At 45.1% G+C, this 21,360-nt stretch overlaps 1 protein-coding gene and 1 pseudogene across 3 annotated transcripts in view; one reads left to right on the top strand and one right to left on the bottom strand.

Moving 5' to 3' along the window:
* NFAT5 (nuclear factor of activated T cells 5) overlaps positions 1 to 21,360 on the bottom strand; it is an 852,247-nt gene that overhangs the window by 757,555 nt on the left and 73,332 nt on the right. The gene's annotated exons all lie outside the window — the stretch shown is intronic.
* LOC115095039 lies at positions 10,347 to 10,903 on the top strand (annotated as a pseudogene).

Raw genomic sequence — 21,360 nt, forward strand, 5'->3', positions numbered from 1 at the left:
GTTTCTTCTTTCTTCTCAGATAACACTTCAATCTCTTTCACAAGAGCTTCTTCATTACCTAATACAGAGAAGGCATTTAGTACTTGTGTCACTTGATACAGCGTGTGTCTCCGCATCACAGGTCTAATTCTACCAGAGCCCACTGCAATCCCTTTGTTTTTTGATTTCCTTAATGCCCTGTGTGAGTCGGGGGTAGACTTGTGGGCTGCACAGCTGTGAAGAACAGGTGTCTGTGGGTCACAGGTCTTATCCTACCTGAGCCCACTGTAAATCCCTTTTTCCTTGACTTTTGGTTTTTCTGTGGTAATGGGGAATTAATTCCTGAATAATGTAAAGTGGGTGAAACTTCTCTTTACATGGGCAGAGAAGGAAAAAACGAACTCCCAAAGCATACATAAAAATTGCTTCCTACATATCTATGTGTCCCTACAAAAATCAGGAAATAGACTTTACAATCCATGAAAAGAAGATGCATAGCACAGAAATATAAACGGTGAATTAAATCACAAGAAGTGTTGCTCTGTGTGTTTCATCAACTGCCGCTGGTTCAAGAATAACAGAAACATCCAAATGAGGATGCCTCCCCAGGTCAAGAGGGCCCAAATAATAGGATTTATGAGTCAAAGGCAAAGCAGGCTGAGGCAGCCCCAGAGTCTCCCGCATAGAGGTCTTGAAAAGTTGTAAAGGAGAAATCAGGGAAGTCACTGGAAAATTAATCATTCTGAGATTAAGAGATTTTGTATAATTTTCTAAATTCTCAAGCTTGCAATGACTCACAGTGTGATCTTGAACCAGCGTATTCTGAACATCAGTTAAATTCACCATACCAGAGTCCTGGCTCTCAAGTTGAGCCAAATGAGAAGACACTACACTTTCTTGGGTTTGTATCCGAGGCATAAGGGAATTAACAGTGGTAGTTAGGGAAATTAAAGACTGCTCAACAGAGGATAAAACATTCCAAATACTGTCCAACATTACTGGAGAAAGCTTAGGAGTAGAAGGGCACAAAGCTAGGTCAAACGCAGCAGCCAATGCAGACTCACCCAAAGATGGTCAAGAGAGAGAGACTGCTCTGGCCGGTGATGCTCCAGCCTCATATAAGAGCCCCTGGTCACCAGCGGTGGGCAACAGAAGTCCCACACATGCTCCCTGGATAGAATGCAGCACTCTATTCATGGATGCTGCCGGCCCCCTCTTGCCTGTATCTGGGCATTCTCCAGACTGGCATGCATCAGACAGTGATGCCAACCTCAGGCGCATGGAGGGAGAAAGGTTTGGTCGTCAGGACTCAGGGAGGTGTTAGCACTGGATTCTAGCCACGGCAATGCTCCCCCATCAGCAGTGGCAACGAATACCAATCCCGACAAGGAAGGAGACTTGAAGGGCTCCAAGGCTGAGTGGGGGGAACTCCCTACAGCCTGCCCTTCCTTTTCACCATTAGCAGGCAAATAGAGGGAAAGAAATCAAGACAGCACAGGAGCATCCTCTCTACACGTCCTCTCTCTATGCCATCTTGGATCCAAGTCCCCATTCCATTTATTTAAACATATTTAGTTGGTGAGTTCTCCAAACGATATGGTGCAGTATTTCAGAATTTTATAAGGAACTGTGTACCTCACAAGAGGAAGTGAATATTAATAAAGGCTGTGGGTTTCTGAGGTGGGGGGGGGGGGGGGGGGGGGGGGGGGGGAGTCTGATCCAGCTAAATCCTGATGCTCCAGTCACTGTTTCAGAAGCATTAGAGGCCATTTAGATCCAGGAAAGCTTATGGGGGAGATGGCTCTGATACAGAATATTATGAAAAACTTGGTTTGCAGCTAGCCCCAGTAATGGCACAGCTATTCCATAGTGTGTTAGAGATGGGATTGCTCCTTCTGACAATGTATGAAGCCACCATCATGCCAATGCACAAGGAAGGGAAACCTAGGAAGGATTGTGATTCATATCGACCTCTCTCACCATTAAACACGGATATTAAAATATTCGCCAAATTGCTTGCTAATAGGGATGTGCTTTCTCACAGGACAAGCAGGATGGTAGTCCTCACATATGGGTGACATCACAGGATGGAGCCCAATCACGGAACACTTCTGTCAAAGTTTCCAGAACTTTGACTGGCCCTTACTGGGCATGCCCAGCATGGCACTAACCCCACAGCCAGCAGGGGTCCCCCTTCAGTCTTCTTTTTTCCATGCAGCAGTAGCCACGCGGTTAAGGAGCTCTGCACAGATTCCTGACAGGAACTTTCCTCACGGAATTACTAAAATTTAATTTACCCCACAGGGGTCCCTCCTTCAACTTTTTCAAGCTGCAGTACTCCGGTAAGTTTTTTACCCGTTTTCCGTCGATTACCGTCGAGTTTGGCCCTCGCGGCCTACTGGCCATCGACCGTACCGAAGCTCAATTTTTTCATGGCCATGGCGTCGGGGTTCCGCCGGTGCCCGGACTGTAATCGCACCATGTTCATCACAGACCCTCACAAGGTCTGTGTAATGTGTCGCAGATGTGAGCACGATGTCCTAACCTGCACCAAATGTGTCCTTATGACACCAAAAGGTTGCAAGGCTAGAATGGAGAAGATGGAACTTCTCTTCCGTGCTCAAACCCCGACGCCGTCTATTGATCTATGTCGTCAGAACCGGCACAGTCAACTTTGCGCCAGCATCGACCTCCAGCTGGTGATCGTCTGGCATCGAAGACTTCTCGGCCTTTGACACCCTCTACTCCCCCTCAAGACCGAGGGGATCGTAGAGATAAACATCGCCATCGGCATCGAAAGTCTCGGACCATTGAGGGAGAGAAATCATCGACCTCACCATCGTCCGAGCTGCTGTCGAAGCAGCCCCGTCCAGAAAAAGCACCGATCTTTTCAGCGACCAGGTCACTGAGGCAACCCTCACCCGACAGGGTATCGGGAGCCGCGACTCCACCTTTAACGGTGGTCCCTCCGGTTATGCCTCTGCCTCCTCCTTCTGTTCCGGAGCCAGGGCTGCTAGCTCCAGGTCTCCAAGAAGAACTGGACCAGATGGTTCAGGAGGCCATTGACAAGGCGATGCATCGACTCCAGGTTCCTCCAGCACAGACACCGGTACCGATTGCAGAACCCACCACTGACCCGATTCCAGCAGCGGTGGCACTGCTGCTCTCGAGGATGGAAGCGCTTATGGCCGCTTTTCCACCGATGGCTCCAGTGCCCTCCCTGCTTGCTTTGTCATCGGGAGGAGAAACACTGTTCCGCATCCCTCCATCGGGAGTTCTGCTGATGCCTCAGCCATCGATGCAGATACGTCCATCAGTGCCACCGATCCGTCCATCGGCACCACAGAGTCATCCATCGATATCCTCGATGCCTGCACCAGTGCCTTCGATGCCCTCATCGGTGCCTCCAGTTATTCCTTCGAGTCCTTCGGAACCTCGACCAGGACCTTCAGGGATCCCACCGCCCCATCCTCCTCTAGTCCCTAGAGGAGCAGGTGCTGATCCCTATGACACCTGGACTGATGATTCTTCACCAGACACCGATGATTTGCCTTCACCACCTTCACCTACTGAAAGCAGAAAGCATTCTCCTCCAGAGGACCTTTCCTTCATAAATCTTGTGAAGGAGATGTCTGAATTGGTTCCCTTCCAATTGCAGACTGAACAAGATGACAGGCATCAGATGATGGAGCTGTTACAATTCCTGGATGCTCCCAAGGAAATAACCTCCATCCCTATCCACCAGGTTATTCTGGATCTCCTCAAAAAGAACTGGGAATATCCTGGCTCTGTTGCTCCAGTCCACAGGAAAGCGGACACCACCTATCTCGTTCAGTAAGCTCCAGGCTTTCGCAAACCTCAATTGGATCACCAATCTGTGGTTGTCGAATTTGCCCAGAAAAGAGCAAGGAGATCAAAACCTCACACTTCTTTTCCTCCAGGTAAGGAACAGAAATTTCTAGATGCCATTGGTCGCCGTGTCTTCTAGGGATCAATGCTCATCTCCAGAATTGCCTCTTATCAGCTCTATATGACCCAATATAATAGGGTCTTATTTAAGCAGATACAAGACAGACTCCCTGCCTCAGCAATTTCAAGAGCAACTCCAAACCCTAGTAAACAAGGGTTTTGAGGCAGGCAAGCATGAGATCAGATCATCTTACGATATCTGACACTGCTACCAGGGTATCTGCAGCTGCTATCTCGGCAAGACGATGGGCCTGGCTCAATTCTTCAGACCTTCGTCCTGAAGTTCAGGACAGATTGTCTGACCTGCCCTGTGTAGGAGACAATCTGTTTGGCGAGAAGATTCAACGGACGGTGGCAGAACTCAAGGACCATCATGAGACCCTGAGACAGCTCTCTCTGATGCCTTCTGAGTACTCTTCAAAACAACCATTCCAGAAGGACTCTAAGAAGTCATTCTTCTGCCCGAAGAAGTTCTACCTGCCACCAACTAGAACCCGTTCTACGAGACAGTTTCAAAAAGCCCAGTCTCGTCAAACGAAAACAAAAATCTCAAGCAGCTCCTCAGCCGGGCCCTGCTACCGGTTTTGACTCCTGCATAGAGGGCAGCAGCCAGCTTCCATTGCCCCACATACCAGTGGGAGGTCGATTGTGCCATTTCAACAACAGGTGGCACTCAATCACCTCAGACCAGTGGGTCCTGGCGATAATTGCTCAGGGTTATCATCTGAACTTTCTCTCCATTCCACCGGACTCCCCACCTCTACAGACGTGGAGAACATCCGATCACTCCATCCTTCTGGAACAGGAGGTCTTCCTCCTCCTCCAGTCCAAGGTAATAGAACCAGTACCCTACTCTCAGCATGGCCTAAGGTTCTATTCCCGGTACTTTCTAATCCCCCAAAAATCGGGGGGTGTTCGTCCAATTCTGGACCTACGCGCCCTCAACAAGTACCTCCAGCGAGAAAAGTTCAAAATGGTAACCTTGGGATCTCTTCTTCCTCGTCTACAAAGAGGAGAGTGGCTCTGCTCTCTAGACCTCCAGGACGCATACACTCATATCGCGATAATTCCATCTCATCGCAAATACCTGAGGTTTCTAGTAGGCCCCGAGCACTATCAGTACCGAGTGCTTCCATTTGGCCTTGCGTCTGCACCACGAGTCTTCACAAAATGCCTGGTCATAGTTGCAGCCTTCCTCAGGACTCAAGGTGTCCATGTCTACCCCTATCTAGATGATTGGTTAATCAGGGCTCCCACTCAGCAAGCTGCTCTGTCGTTCCTGCATCTTACTTTACACACTCTAATTTCACTCGGATTTCTCGTCAACTACGACAAATCCTACTTAGTCCCATCTCAAACCTTATCGTTCCTTGGGGCAGACTTGGACACCTTGCAGGAAAAGGCTTTTCTGCCTCAACAGCGAGCTCTCACTCTCGTGTCTCTTGCACACCAGCTGCAGTCTCAGCATTCCACGACTGCACATCACTTTCTCTTCCTCCTGAGACACATGGCGTCCTCAGTTCAGGTCACCCCAGTGGCCCGCTTGGCCATAAGAGTCATGCAGTGGACTCTAAGGTCACAATGGACTCAATCCATTCAGCCCCTGTCGACCATTGTCCACGTAACCGATTCACTCCGTCAGTCTCTAGCCTGGTGGAGAAATCAGGTCAATCTCTTCCAGGGCTTGCCCTTCCAGGCTCCAGACCCTCAAATTACTCTCACCACCGATGCTTCCAACCTCGGCTGGAGAGCCCACGTGGACGATCTGCAGACACAAGGATCTTGGTCTCCAGAGGAAGCCAAACACCAAATAAATTTCCTGGAGCTACGAGCAATCAGATATGCTCGCAGGGTATTTCAGGATCGCCTCTCCAATTAAGTCATCCTGATCCAGACGGACAACCAAGTGGCCATGTGGTACATCAACAAACAGGGAGGGACGGGCTCCTACCTTCTATGTCAGGAAGCTGCACAGATATGGGCAGAGACCCTCTCCCACGCGATGTACCTCAGGGCCACCTACTTGCCGGGAGTGGACAATGTGTTGGCAGACAAGCCAAGTCGCACCTTTCAACCACACGAGTGGTCTCTCAACCCCTCAGTAGCAAACTCGATTTTCCACCAATGGGCTTATCCTCAAATAGACCTCTTTGCGTCACCTCAAAATCGCAAAGTAGACACCTTCTGCTCACTCACTTGCAGCCAACACTGTCAGCCAAGAGATGCGTTCTCCCTATCATAGGCGACAGGTCTCCTATATGCATTCCCTCCACTTCCACTTCTCTCGAAGACTCTTGTGAAGTTATGTCAGGACAAGGGAACCATGATCCTGATAGCACCCCACTGGCCGCGCCAAGTGTGGTTTCCAATACTTCAGGATCTCTCCATTCGCAGGCACATTCCCTTGGGAAAGGACCCGCTTCTAATCACCAAAATGATGGGTGCCTACGCCACCCCAATCTTCAAGCCTGGTCCCTGACGGTATGGATGTTGAAAGGTTAATCCTTCTGCCACTTAACCTTTCTGAACCAGTTTCCCGTGTCCTGATTGCTTCATGGAAGCCTTCCATGAGAAAATCTTATTCTTACAAATGGACCAGGTTTACGTCATGGTGCTCTTCTCAGTCCCTTGACCCCTTTACCTGTCCAATCACGAAGTTTCTGGACTATCTGACACTTGTCAGAGTCAGGTCTAAAAACTTCCTCCATCAGGATGCACGTCAGTGCGGTAGCCGCCTTCCATAAAGGTGTCGGGGATGCTCCCATATCTGTACAACCCCATGTAACACGTTTTTTGAAAGGCTTGCTTCACCTCAAGCCTCCTCTGCGTCCTCCGGCCCCTTCTTGGGACCTCAACCTACTTTTGGGTCGGCTCATGAAACCACCATTCGAGCCTCTTCATTCCTGTGACTTTCGATATCTCACATAGAAAGTGATTTTCCTTTTGGCAATCACTTCCACTCGCTGAGTTAGTGAATTACAGGCTCTAGTTACCTACCCGCCTTACACTAAACTTCTGCAGGATCAGGCAGTACTCCGCACTCACCCTAAATTCTTACCTAAGGATGTTTCGGAGTTTCATCTCAATCAATCCATTATACTACCTACCTTTTTTCCCAGGCCCCATTCCAATCCAGGAGAGTAGGCTCTGCATACCCTTGACTACAAACGGGCTCTAGCGTTCTACGTAGACCGTACAGCTGCCCACAGGAAAAGCACTCAATTGTTTGGCTCTTTCCATCCTATCAAATTGGGGCAGTCTGTGGGTAAACAGACTCTCTCCTCCTGGTTGGTGGACTGCATATCCTTTTGCTATCAGCAAGCGGGCATTCCACTTCAAGACTGGGTTAAAGCACACTCTGTGAGGGCCATGGCGACTTCAGTAGCCATGGCCCTCACAGAGTTCGCTTCCTGACATTTGCAGGGCTGCCACCTGGAGTTCTCTCCATACCTTTACAGCCCATTATTGCTTAGACAAAGCCAGAAGACAAGATTCCATCTTTGGCCAATCTGTCTTGCGCAACCTATTTACAACGTGACGTACCAACCCCTTTCCGCTTGCCCGGTGGGGTTCAGGATGCCCTCGGCCAAATTTCATCCCAGGCCTAATGCCTTGCATGCCTGAGTACATTTGGTGCATACTCAGCTCGGTACTCACCCATATGTGAGGACTACCATCCTGCTTGTCCTGTGAGAAAGCAAATGTTGCTTACCTGTAACAGGTGTTCTCACAGGACAGCAGGATGTTTTTCCTCACGAAACCCGCCTGCCGCCCCGTGGTGTTGGGTTCGTAATGTTTTATTTTATTTTTCGGCACTACCTGTAGCTTTTTAACAAGACTGAAGGGGGACCCCTGATGACTGATGGGTTAGTGCCATGCTGGGCATGCCCAGTAGGGGCCAGTCAAAGTTCTGGAAACTTTGATAGAAGTGTTCCGTGATTGGGCTCCATCCTGTGATGTCACCCATATGTGAGGACTAACATCCTGCTGTCCTATGAGAACACCTGTTACAAAGTAAGCAACATTTGCTATCATTTGAAACTACATAGACAATATCAACAAGATTGGCTATGTCATTTTATATCTTTTTTAAACTTTACTAAACGACAGGAAAAGATTTTGAAATTTCATGTTTTATTCTCTATCATTTTTTGTGCACACTATTTGTAAACATCGCATTATTTAAGTGTTCTAGAGCAGAGGTGATATCCTCTGATTATTTTACAGGCAAGAATGCCCACTCTCACCACTATTGTTTGCTCTGATAATTCAACCAATGGCAGGGAACGTAAGAAATTCCTCTTGATTAAGGGGATACAAGTGCAGGGAACTGAACAAAAGATTGCTTTGTATGCCAATGACTTATTATAGCATCTTACTGACCGAGAGAGCGCTCAATTCCTGCTTTGCTAGATATTTTAAAGAGTTCTGGGAGCTTTCGGAATATAAGAATAATGTGAATAAATCAGAGATTAAGCCTCTAAATAGGGAGGAATTATGCACACTGAAAAGAGAAAGATTGCCCCTTTAAATGTAATAATGAAAGTATAAAATATTTGGGAGCAGGAATTTCCGCTAACTTGGAGGAACTATATCACTTGAATTAGGCCCCTGCTGCGTGCATTTAAGGAAGATTGTCTTAAATAGTTATGTTCTTATGTTCTTATGATACCATTGGTATTACCTTAAATGTTTTTTCAGGTGTTAAATAAGATAATTACAAGTTTTCTCTGTCTGAATAAGCAAGTGAGTGTTAAACATGTACACCCTTGTGCAGTGGTACAGTATACATAACCAGGCAGGCAAGCCCATAAGGCCCACCCTGGCCACTGGCAGACGTACCCCAGAGCTTTGCCTATACCAACCATCGTTCCCGCAGGTTGAGCCCTTGGCTGGCAGGTCTTAGGAGGGGGTCCCTGGGATAATGGCAGGAGAGAAAGTTCAAGCCCAGGCGATAGTAGGGGCAGGCAGCAGACAATGGAAACCAGTAGACGAGCCAAGGTCAGGATAGGCTGCAGACAAGTGAAGGTCAGGTCCAAAGCAAGGGGTCGGTCCTGAAGGCAGAGAACAAGCAGAGGTCAAACCAGGAAGTCACACCAGAGAAGACAGGGCAAGACAAGGGAAGGCAAGAACAGACTAAAACACAAAGGGCTGGAACCAGGAAGGGCAAACAGACCAGGACACAGAACCACAACAGGAGCAGGAACACAAGAAGACAAAGAACCAGGAATACAGGCAAACAACGCAGGGAGAAGCAACATGCAGTGAAGAGCAGATTGCTCAGGAGACCTGTTGCCGAAGAAAGGAGTGCCGGGCCAAGCAGACTTATGTAGCTAAAGCAGGTGACATCACACGAGGCAACTGCAGTGGTTCTCCTGCCAAGGTGCATGTGTGTAGTTGAGCGCACTCACACCTAATGCATCTATTGCCAGGTCCTTGCTGTATGCCTATCCATGTCTGCATATTGGTAGTGTTCTGTCGGGAGGAAGGAGCTGCATGCCAGTAGGTCAGGCAAATGGGAGGAAGCAGCTGAGGGCTGCAGTTCCTAACAATAAGAATCAGTGTAAAGTTGTTAACCCCTCTTCCCTAGGTACTTGTATTTATTTGCCTGAATTCCCTAGGTATTATTTAGCATCTTTGGCTTGCTTTCACAATGGTGTAATCCTTCTATTCATCAACACTGGATTGAAATTGAAAAGAAAGACTTTGGACTATGTGGTGGTTGTTACCTCTGGGGGAGATATAAAAGGAAAAAAACCTTTGGGCTATTAATTGCAACTAAAAGATGGTAGTCCTTTCCGGAGCATTGGAAGAACTTAGGTCGCTCTGGCCACCAAGTATATGTAATATGATTCAGAATTCTACCTTACAAAGTTTCTCACAACTTCTTGACAATGGAATTTTCTGTAAATGGCTGAGGTTTTGTGAAAAGGTTGGTCTGCAGGGTATCCCAAGATTTGCTTACCTCCAATTGTAGAATTTAGAAACAAGGCAGGAGGTACAGCCGTTGATTTAGAATATAAACCATTGATGGTTTTGGAGAAGGAGGTTTTTCAAAATACACGTTCCAAAGGACAACTTAATCGAATTTACAAAGTAACGTTGATGGCGCTGCTAGAGGCGAAGAGGAAGAGGAAGCGGCACCATGACTGCCAGGGAAGGAATCTGGAGAGATGGGGAGTGAACAAGAGTGGTATTACAAGGTGGCAATGAGGGGCACAGAGCCCACAGCCAATGCTGCCATGTCCGTCTCCACTGTGGAGTATGCAGGGAACTGGCAGCACAAACTGGAAGCCATCGTTCAGGACCCACACTCGCCCATCAATGTGGAGAGTTTACAGACACAGAAAATAACCCATAGAGGAGAGGAGGATAAACATTTTCAGCCATGAAAAAAAAACATTAAAGTTCCTAGGTCTCGTTTTGAGACATTCCTGGTATTCCTGTCCCAAAGTTCATGGATCTTGTCAAAACTGCTCCCAATGGGGTTCTTTATTTAAATGAAGTAGCACGGACTTTAGGAGTGCGGAAGAAAAGAGTACATGACATCACAGTGTTAGATGGAATCCACCTTGTTCAGAAAAGATCAAAGAATCTTATCCAGTAGCTAGCCCCTATGGAGTTGTGTGGAGGCATAGAACTTGTTTCAGAAGCAAGGGTGTCTGGTATTAATCAAGTAAAACAAAAGATATCATAACAGCAAAAACTAAAAGAATAACTGATTTGTCAGCTATGGTCTATGGAACAGGCTCTGGATGAAATAATCAAAGAATGCCCTCACCAGTTATTTGAGTTAACAGATGACAGAATGGGAAGCTAGCTTATGTGACATACTAAGACATGCAAAACATTGAGGCCTTCACAAATAGTTACTGCAATGAAAGCTCCAGAGGAGATCAAACTAGAGATTCCAGCTCCCAAGGAAATGGTTATTTTTCAAGGATTTTTTTTGTAAGCCTCTAACACGCGTTCTTAAACTATGGAAGTACCTTATTGCGGGTTTGGATGTCATGAACAATGCATTAATGTACTAAATGTTTAGCCAATTTTATGATTGCATAGGTATTTATATTCAGAGAATTTTTGTTCATTAGGAAATGAGTTGAAGCTTTATGTGCCCACATGTGCTCTACGGTCCAGTGCTTCAAAATTGTTAAAAGTTCCTTCTCTTAAGGAAACACAAATGAGAACTATTTCATATGCAGGTCCACAACTGTGGAATGCGTTACCAGCTAGTCTAAGGGATGACATTTTTAGAAAGCAATTGAAGACTTTGTATTTTAATGAAACATATAACTAATGCAATTGTTTATTGTTTATGTTTTTGTGGTGTTAAATTGAGATCTGTTATATTAATGCTTGTTGATTATATTATTGTTGTTAAGGGCATGGACCTTGGGCCGAGGTAGAGTTGGCACAACCTGCAGGGAAGAGCCCTGCAGGTCCCCACCGAGAGCTGGCAGAGCTGATGGAAGCAGAGGTCCAACTGGAGCTTCGCCAATATCTGCCCTCATTCCACTTAAGTTGAGCCCTCAGTTGCCGGGGCTGGCTGGACTTTGGCACGAACCTCTGAGGTGGTGAAGATCTAACAAGAAGGGAAAGACGCAGGGCAGAGCATAGCACAGATAGAACTCAGGCGGAGTCGGTGTCCAGGCAGGCATCTGTGGCAGCCAGAGGTCAGAGTCAATGTTCAAGCAGAAGTCAAGCCGAAGATCCACCCAAGGAACCAGGAGGAATGGAGAGGCAAACGGGGGGCGAGGAGCAGCATGAGCATGAACAGAGACACTGAAGACTGACCACGAAGAAGACAAAGGACTGATGACTGACCACAAAGAAGATGAGAACTCAGGAACATGGACCAGAGTGCTAATACAGAAACCAGGAACAACGAAGCCAGGAACAGGAACATGGGAACATGCTAAGGAAATGCACTACTTCCAGGAAGTCAACCTATTGCCAAGGCAAGAAACAACTGCAGGAGTGGCCTTATATATCCCCCAGGCAGTGTTGTCATCAGGAAGCACTGATTTTCATTTGTCATTGCTGGCCCTTTAAGAAGGGCAAGGTCTGGCGCATGCCTGCACCTAGGAGGACCTGGGTCTGATGCAGCATCGGAGGCTGGTTAAGCATGGCGAGCGAGAGCAAAAGCAGCAGAGGTGGCCAGCATGCAGCAGGCTGCCTTGTGCGTCTTCGGGGATCTCCCCAGATGTCTGCTGGTGACAGGTCGGGCTCAGTCCACTGCCCCGTGCCACAAACCACCGAGCGCAACAGTTGTGAATGTGTGAGGTGTAATCTGCTTGAACCACATTTTGAGTAAAGTCGGAATAAAAGTAATTTTAAATAAATACATACACTGGCGAGAAGAGATGAAATCATTAAAAGTTTGGGAAGCATGGGATAAGGGGTTGGAGAAAAACTGAGCAGGAAGATTATAACTGAAAAGCAGTAGAAACTCCTCATCAGAGCACACTTAACTCCAATATGATTCTGTCAGGACACGATGGCCAGTTACAGGGTAACCCCCCAGCGGAGGAGCAGGCTGGACCCGGATACAGGACAAGACTGGTCAGGTACAGAATATTCACCTGTACCAGCCGTCCCCCCCTCAGGTTAAGCCTTTGGATTCTGGTGACCGGCAGGACTTGACTGGTGGTGCACAGAAACGGGGCAGGGACACCCACAAAGGCAAAGCAAGGCTACAAATAAAACAGATAAGAACAGAAAGGTGCCCATATGGAAACACAAGACAATGGAGTGCACAAACAGTGCAGGAATAGACAAAGACAGACAACAGAAGGCCACTTTACTGGTGTTAGTACAAGGAACAACAGAAGACTAAAATTACATCAGGAAGAAACAAATAGGACTAAAATACAAACAGACTAGAAAGGCCACTATACAGAGGCCTAGTCAGGATACAAGATCACAGAGAGGCAACAAGCAGTAGAGAGACTCCAAGCTAAGGAAGGCTGCTGAGAGCAAGAGAGGCTTAAATGGGAGTGATAGTGCTGAATCATGCTGCAAACAAGGCAGCCATAGAGCTGGAGGACAGAGCAGCCAGGACCATAGCTCACTGAGGGCCCCTGATGGCAGGAGGGCAGCATTGCCACCAGTACCCTTAGATTAAAAGCAATGGACAATGCTAGAACCAGTGCAGGAAACAGAGGGGATTTGTCCCATATCCTAGTCATTTGTCCAATTATTCAACATTTTGTGGGTGAGGTTTGGGAATGTATTAAGCAAATGTTGAAATTTACTTTGCCTGATGATACTAGAATATATATTTTATATTTCATGCCACAGGGCATGGTGGATAATCCCATCTTTACCTTATTTAAAAAAAAAATACTCTTTGGTGGAAGATGGGTTATATTAAGACCATGGAATGTTGTTACCTCACCTACAATTCAGAATGATATAAGGAGATGTCAGTTGTTGAATAAGAATTAATATTGGCCAAATCTAGAGGTAAATTTCAAAGTAAACAGAAGGAATGGAAATAGATTCTTGAATTTTTGGAGGAACTACATGGTCACTGAGAGGTGATGGTGGAAGGGCATGGGGGATTGATTGGTCATGGTGGAATCTTTATGTAATGGGGCAGGGGAGAAAAGGGGGAGCTGAATTGAGCACATTCACTGAGAAAAAAAAACCTCTTGTATGTGATTGTAGGTGCTCATAATTCCTGGGATTTTTATATTTTTATATTTGTTTCTACTTGTTGTTGTACTCAGTAAAAAAAAAGTAAGTTTAAAAAAATGGGATGTGATGACAAGAAATAATGGACAGCTATCATTGTCCTAAAAAAGAGCAGTGCATAAGAAATGAACAGTGCTTTCAACAGTGCTTCTTTCCCGATTTTTTCTATGTCAGTAGAGAAATATATTGGGACAAGAAAGGAAATTTAAAAAATATGATTCTTAGAGAAAGCTGAAGAAGCAAAAAATAACAATGCAGGCCTTGAGTTAGTAGCACAGCTTTAAAATGCAGTTGTGAATTATGTACTATAGCTGTGCTTTTGCTTCATTAAAAGGCTAAAGGCCTGATTCACTAAGGCTTTTCTCCTATTTTGTATCTCTGGGGAAAAATGCTTAGTAAATGAGGTCCAATGTTTGATAGAACAAGAGAAGCAGCCCTCCGGTTGGCTTTCCATCATCATTCTGCTGTCCCTGAACAGGGCACTTCAGTTTCTCTGCACAGATTTAAAAGCACCTACAATGCTAATAAAAGATTCATTTTTTTTTTAATAGTGAGCGCAGATAGATGTCTGCCCATTAGCATGGCAGAGAGAGTGAAGTGATTTCACAGTGTGAGCAGCTCAGCAGACTGCCACTCTCTCCTGGTAAATGGGCACTCTTTCTGCTCTGTTTGTGCATCTGCTACACTTGGATTCTAGAGCTGAGCCCCGGGTTATGTGCTGGTCCTCAGCCTTCACTGATAAACAAAATAGCTGCCAAAGTCCTTGGACCCAGTGAAATCATAAATTACATTTGGTTTAAGACAAAATTCATCTGCCTACATAAAGCTGAAAGGGGAATAGGGAACACCATACAGTGAATTTCATGTAATTCCACTTAAATAAGCCCCATGGCTAACACAAACCAAATCAACTGATCCAACCTGAAATGAAAGACAATTCAGATTTAGTTTCATTTAAATAAAAAAAAATAACTGGGCAGAAAGTCTCAGAGACAGTTTGAAACCAAGAAGTTAGTTCATCTACTGTCACTGCATTGTTGCCTCCGGGGAGTAAGAGTAATTTTTGTAATTTTCTCAACTGGTAACTTAAAATAAGAGGAAACTCCAGGGGACTGGATACGTTAATAGCTTGATCCCAGTGAAAAAGAGAAGCAGCAGTAATTAGTAAGACAACATCTTATACAAAATTTATCACGGAGGTCAAAAAAGGTGGGGCCAATGTAAGAAGCTGAAATTCACTGCACAATTTCTTAACACAAGCTACATTTTGTTTAACTCACCATGCAATAAGCTAATGGCAGGCTAATGTATTAGGAGTTAAAAATGAGCACAAACCCTGGACTCTGTGCAGAGAAAATGTTTAGCGCACAGGAGAACATATTTTATGTGCAGAAAACATGGTTTATGTGCACAAATCATGTTTTTTTTCCCAAACTGTTTTTGTTAGGGTTTTCAAAAACATTAACACAATCTCACCAGGCAACTGTAACAGTAATCAGATAAGTGTTTTTAGAAGAATCCCCCCCAGCCAACGATTCCTCCCCTATTCCCCCTTTCCTCCCCTCCCAATAGACAAGCCCAATGTAGGTGTACATGGCACATAAGGATAATTAGTTCAGAAAAAGAGCCCCAAAATGAGACGCATTTAAGATTACAGAGTGCTAATAGCATTCCCCATTATTGGAGATATATTAAAAAAACAGACCAGATTCTGAGCAGATTGGCTCTTTTTTTTAGAACTAGTTCGGGCAGACAGATATTCATGTGTGCATAAATTTATAATTTTTCTAAACCAATGCTCTTTATCAGGCCCTTGATGCCCCACCCACCCCGCAAGGATCACTTTCTTACCTACCAACCCGGCTTTCATAATAAATGCCAGGGTCTCATCTCCTAAGCCAGTGTTCGACAAAATAGAAGACTCAAATAACCAAAGGTTGGGGTCACATGGTAACTTTCTTTTTAAGACAGTTGCACACTGTCGGCTGACGCCCTCCCAAAATGCTGAAATTACTTGCAATCCCAAAAGCAGTGATAGTAGGTACCTACATCTCCTCAGCATTTTGAACACAACATGGACGTACTCATCCTAGCTTGAAATGCTTTAAGAGGGTGATATAAATCTGCCACAGAAATTTATATTGGGTCTCCCACAAGAGTACAATGTCTGTAATGTCATTTATGCTAAGAAAACCATTTTTGAAATCAGAGAAAGAGAGGCGAAATGCAGTCCAGTCCATCCACTTCCTGTATAAACTCAGAAGAGAATCTGCCCCATCCATAGATATCAACATCCTAGAAAAAAGGACCACTGAGGGATGTTGCTTTTTCCCCAGTTGTATCATCTCCCATATCTTTTTAGAAGAGGTGGTCTCTTGGAAGGAAGGGAGCCTACTTTGGACAAAATGACGTAACTGCAGATAAGCAAAAAAGTCAGGCTTTGGCAGAGAAAATTGTTGTAGGTTTTGAAAACTAAGAATACCCGATGCTGCCTCAAAAAGCTGATAAATGTAAGTGAGGCCCTGCCGGTGCCACCTTTTAAAAATAGATTCTCCCATACCCGGCTGAAAGATTCCGTTATAAACTATAATTAATTGGGACATCAACCAGTGCTGAGCTACCCTACACATCTGTAGCCAAGTTTTCCGGCATGTACAAAAAAGCAAGTGAGATCGTAAGCAGGGAGGAACAAATTTTGCTTGCAATTGGAGAAAAAAGTTTAAGGAAAGGACTGCATACCAGTCTAGAAGAGGTTCATATGGCTTAAATTGAGAAGTAGCGAACACCCAGTCTCACAGATAGCGTAGATTGCAGGCCAGATTGTATAAGAGTAAATTTGGGCACCCCAAGCCACTCCCATCCAGAGACTTCATCAACACTGTCATGGTATCCTGGCCTTTTTCCCACACCACAGAAAAAGTCTGAGAGCGCAGTTAAATACCTTATGGTCCTGTTGGTTATCCCACTTGTACCATGACAGCTGGAGAATTGTAAAGCCACTTAAGAAGAATAACCATTTTGAGGAGGTGTATCCTGCCCACTAAAGATAAGGGCAAGGTTCTCCACCATTCAAGAGAGTCAATCGTACCAATGAGAAGGGGTTGTGTGTTTGCCTTATAGATGGTATCTGTATCTATCGCTATTTTTATACCTAGATATTTCATTTCTTTGGTCACCCATTTCAGAGGGAAAAAACCTGGCCATTGGGGCCTAATATTATCACTGACATCAGTGGATTTTGATTTATCTTAGTTAATCTTTAGGCCTGCAAATTGCCCAAACTGCATCTGACGTTTGAGAAGCATCGGTAAAAATTAAAAAGACTGAGTAAGAAAGATGGATACATCATCTGCAAACACGGCAGTTTTAAACCACCGAGTGGAACCTTCAAAGCCCTTAATAGCCAGATCTTGCTCAATATTTTGCAGGAGAGGGTCAATGGATAAAATATAGAGCAGAGGCTAAGAGAGATTGAACGACAACTTTTGGATCAATCTTTCTACCTTAAGTTAAACAAAAATCCAACTGTCACCATTAAAAAAGAAATAGATGATTTATTACAAATTGCAGGCAATAGAGGTTTTCTTACCAATAAGGAATTGAATTTCCTCAAGGTAGATAATCCGATCATGCCAACTTTATACATACTACCTAAAGTGCATAAATCTTTGACCATTCCACCCGGTAGACCTATAGTCTTAGCAATAGGGTCTTTATTGGAACCCCTTTCTACATTTATAGATACCTTCCTCAAAACAGAAGTTTCAGGAGCACCATCTTACATTTGTGATTCCTCAGATTTTATGACTACACTAGAAACACTTAGGGGCCGATTTTCAAAGGGTTACGCATGTAACCCCCAAAAAGCTGCCCCTTCCACCCCCTGCACGTGCCGAGCCTATCTTACATAGGCTCGGCGTCGTGCGCAAGCCCCGGGACGTGCATAAGTCCCAGGGCTTTCCTAGGGGGGGCATGTCGGGGGCGTGTCAGGGGGTGTGTCGCGGCCAGTGCATCATTGGGGGGCATTCCGGGGGCGGGGCTGCGGTTCTGGCCCAGGGACATTCCGGGGGCGTGGCCGTGGCCGCCGGACCAGCCCCCGGACCGGAACATGGCGCGCCAGCAGGTGGCCGGCGTGCGCAAGTTACGCCTGCCTCGGGTTGTGCGAACAAATCTACGCCCGCGCATCTGTTTTAAAATCTGCCCCTTAATGAATTACACGAAGAAACTACAATGGTGATGCTAGACATAGAAGCCCTATACACAAACATCCCTCAATTGGCAGCATTAGAAATTATCACTCACCAATTATAGAAACGTACAACACACAAACATATTCCAAATGAGTTTTTAATCAATTTAGCGGAAATAGCACTCACAAAAAACTTTTTCAGTTTCAAAAGAAATATTTTCCTACAGACCAAAGGAGTAGCTATGGGGTCCACGATGGCCCCATCAATAGCAAATTTATATGTAGCTAAGTTCGAAAGTGATTTCCTAGTGGTTCATGAATTCCAAGAAAACAATATACTTTGGAAGAGATTTATTGATGATATCTTTTTATTATGGAAAGGCAGTACAGAGACTTTGAATAGGTTCCATGTTTGGTTGAATTCCTTAGATCCTAATTTGAATTTTACTATGAGTTACAATAAAGAATCCATCCCATTTCTAGACATTCAAATTACTCAAATAAATGGTCAGTTTGTTACGGACATCTACAGGAAGCCGACTGACACAAATAAATTACTGCATTATATGAGCAGTCATAATAAGTCACTGTTGAAGAACTTACCATACTCACAGTTCTTAAGATTAAGACGACTATGTACCACTGAATCCACTTTTCAAAAAAGGTCAATAGAGATGAAACAAAGATTTCTAGAAAAAGATTATCCACTTAAACATGTACAGAATGGTTATGAGAAGGCATTAAAACAAATAAGATCAGAATTACTTACAAAGAAAGATAAGAAATCAACTAATCGTACAGTTTGCCCTATCAACTTTTCCCATGTGTCACACAACATCATCACTGTTCTTAAAGAATTTTTGGCCCATTATACAGGGATTACCTGCCTTTAAAGATAAAGATTTAATGGTAGCCAATAAAAGAGATAAAAATGTAAAGGACTTATTGGCTCCATCTGCATTGCCTTACAATCCAGTTCGTGATAGTAGACCACCAGGCCATGTGGGAAATGATCTGTATGCAACGTGAACATTAAAACAGATAAGCTGTATATACCTGGACAACAGAAATATTTTAGACTGAATTCTTTCACTAACTGTAAAAGTAAGGGGGTGATATACATAGCTATTTGCCCATGCAACAAATTTTATATAGGTAAAACAATCAGAGAATTTAGCAAACGAATTATAGAATATAGAAGCAATATTAAGCGGAGCGTAACATCCAAACCGCTGGTCAAACATTCTGTACAACATAATCATAAATTTGATGAATATAAATTTTGTGTAATTCAGCAACCCACTCTCAATTGGAGAGGGGGTAATCTTGACTGACTTCTATTACAATCAGAACAAAAATATATATATGAATTTAAGACTATGACTCCTAATGGACTATACTGGACTATACTGTTTTTTTTTATAGTGTTGTTTTACAGATTTACTAATTTTTTCTGCAGCCATGATTATGGATTCATTCATATTATTTGTGCTTTTACCTATTTGTAAGCCTCTAAGAATTTTTTTCATATTTATACATTTAGGGGCGGATTTTAAGAGCCCTGCTCGCGTAAATCCGCCCGGGACTCGCGTAAGTCCCGGGGTTTTTCAAGGGGGGCGTGTCGGATTGGCGTGGCGTTTTGGGGGCGGGACGCGGCGTTTTGGGGGCGGGCCCGGGGGCGTGGTTTCGGGCTGGGGCGGTCCAGGGGCATGGCCGCGCCCTCCGGAACCGCCCCCAGGTCCCGTCTCGGCACGCTAGAGGCCCGCTGGCGCGCGGGGATTTACTTCTCCCTCCGGGAGGCGTAAATCCCCCAACAAAGGTGGGGGGGGTCTAGATAAGGCCGGGGGGGTGGGTTAGATAGAGGAAGGGAGGGGAAGTTGAGGGGAGGGAATAGCGGCAGGCTGCGCGGCTCGGCGCGCGCCGGCTACACGAAATCGGCAGCCTTGCGCGTGCCGATCCAGGATTTTAGCGGCTACGCGCGTATCTACTAAAATCCAGCGTACTTTTGTTTGTGCCTGATGCGCCAACAAAAGTACGCGAAGGCGCGCTTTTTGAAATTCTACCCCTTAATGCCATTTTTTATTCATATTTTTATCTCGACACTCTTTTTAAGTTTGGACCATTTCATTTTTATCCCCAGTTTTAAACTTTAAGTATATTTCTCAAACACGATGGATTCCGATTTATTTGGGTAGATTTCATAGATTTTATGCACACATGCTCTCTACATCGATCACCGTTTACAGTAACTGGTTGGCAGTATAAACATGCCAATTTTTAGATATATTTATGCACTTTATAAGTGGAACATCTAACACTGATGTAGTACAGATTGGCAATTGCACTTGTCAAAAAACCTTTTCTCTTTTCTTCGCAGCTTTGCTTAGACCACGCCTCCTTAAATGATTGACAGCACAGTTCAACACTGCTAAAAATTATTAGCAAATTTTTTAAAAATAATACAACACAGTTTTTCATAAACATTTTTTAAGGTATGAGATTAAATTGAGAATACATGAATCAGTATTTATTGATATATAATGTGGTTTTTCCCACAAGAAAGATTTGTTTTGGCACCAAATTGCACTTTAAAAATGGGTGACTGACAGTGCTTTGAGTTTTACTTTTCAAGAGTAGAGACCTATTGTTTGATGGCGCGGTGCAAGGTAATTTCTTTTTCTTTTTAAATTGTAGAGTTCAGAAACACGATATGTAATTTAATTGCATTTGTTTGCTATATAAGAGTCCTGTTCCCCATGTCAGTCTTTTAGACGCGATATGGATTACATACAGCATTACACATTAAGCTTTTTTAAGATATTCCTTTTTTAACACAAAGTTGCAAACCGCATCATTTTGTGAGTAACTACTGTTCGCATAGATTGCACTAGATGTTGCAGTCTGTGAAGCTGCAGATCAGGTGTGAACCCTTGGGCCGAACTACCCCAAGATAGGGCAGGTCGAGAGGCGGAGCCACAGGCAGAGATCTTCACCCGGGAACCAGGAACCCCCCAGGAGGAGCCCGTAGGGTCCTAGAACCTTGGGACTTAGGAGCACAGTGTAAGTCTCTATAGTAGAAGAAGGCCTGGGCAGAGAGAAGGGTAAGGAAGTCCAGTAGACTATGGCCTAGTTGGGTCCAGCGGTGCTGGAGCAGATGGTGAACAGATACAGAGTCTCTAGCGTGCCGAGCACTGAAGCAATCCGTGAGCAGGAACGGAGTCTGTAGCGTGCTGAGAACTGGAACAGACTGTGAGCAGGAACGGAGTCTGTAGCGTGCTGAGAACTGGAACAGACTGTGAGCAGGAACGGAGTCTGTAGCGTGCAGAGAACTGAAGCAAGCTGTGAGCAGGAACGGAGACGAACCCAAGACAGGCCGGCAGCCGGCTGGAGCGGAATCAGGCACGAGCAAGGTCGGTGGCCAGCGGCGAGCAGAAGCGGAGTCAGGAACAGGCTGAAGTCAATGGCAGGCAGCAGGCAAAAGCGGAGTCAGGAACAGGCTGAAGTCAATGGCAGGAGGCAGGCAA

Source organism: Rhinatrema bivittatum, chromosome 7, assembly GCF_901001135.1.
Source record: "Rhinatrema bivittatum chromosome 7, aRhiBiv1.1, whole genome shotgun sequence".
Lineage (NCBI taxonomy): Eukaryota > Metazoa > Chordata > Amphibia > Gymnophiona > Rhinatrematidae > Rhinatrema > Rhinatrema bivittatum.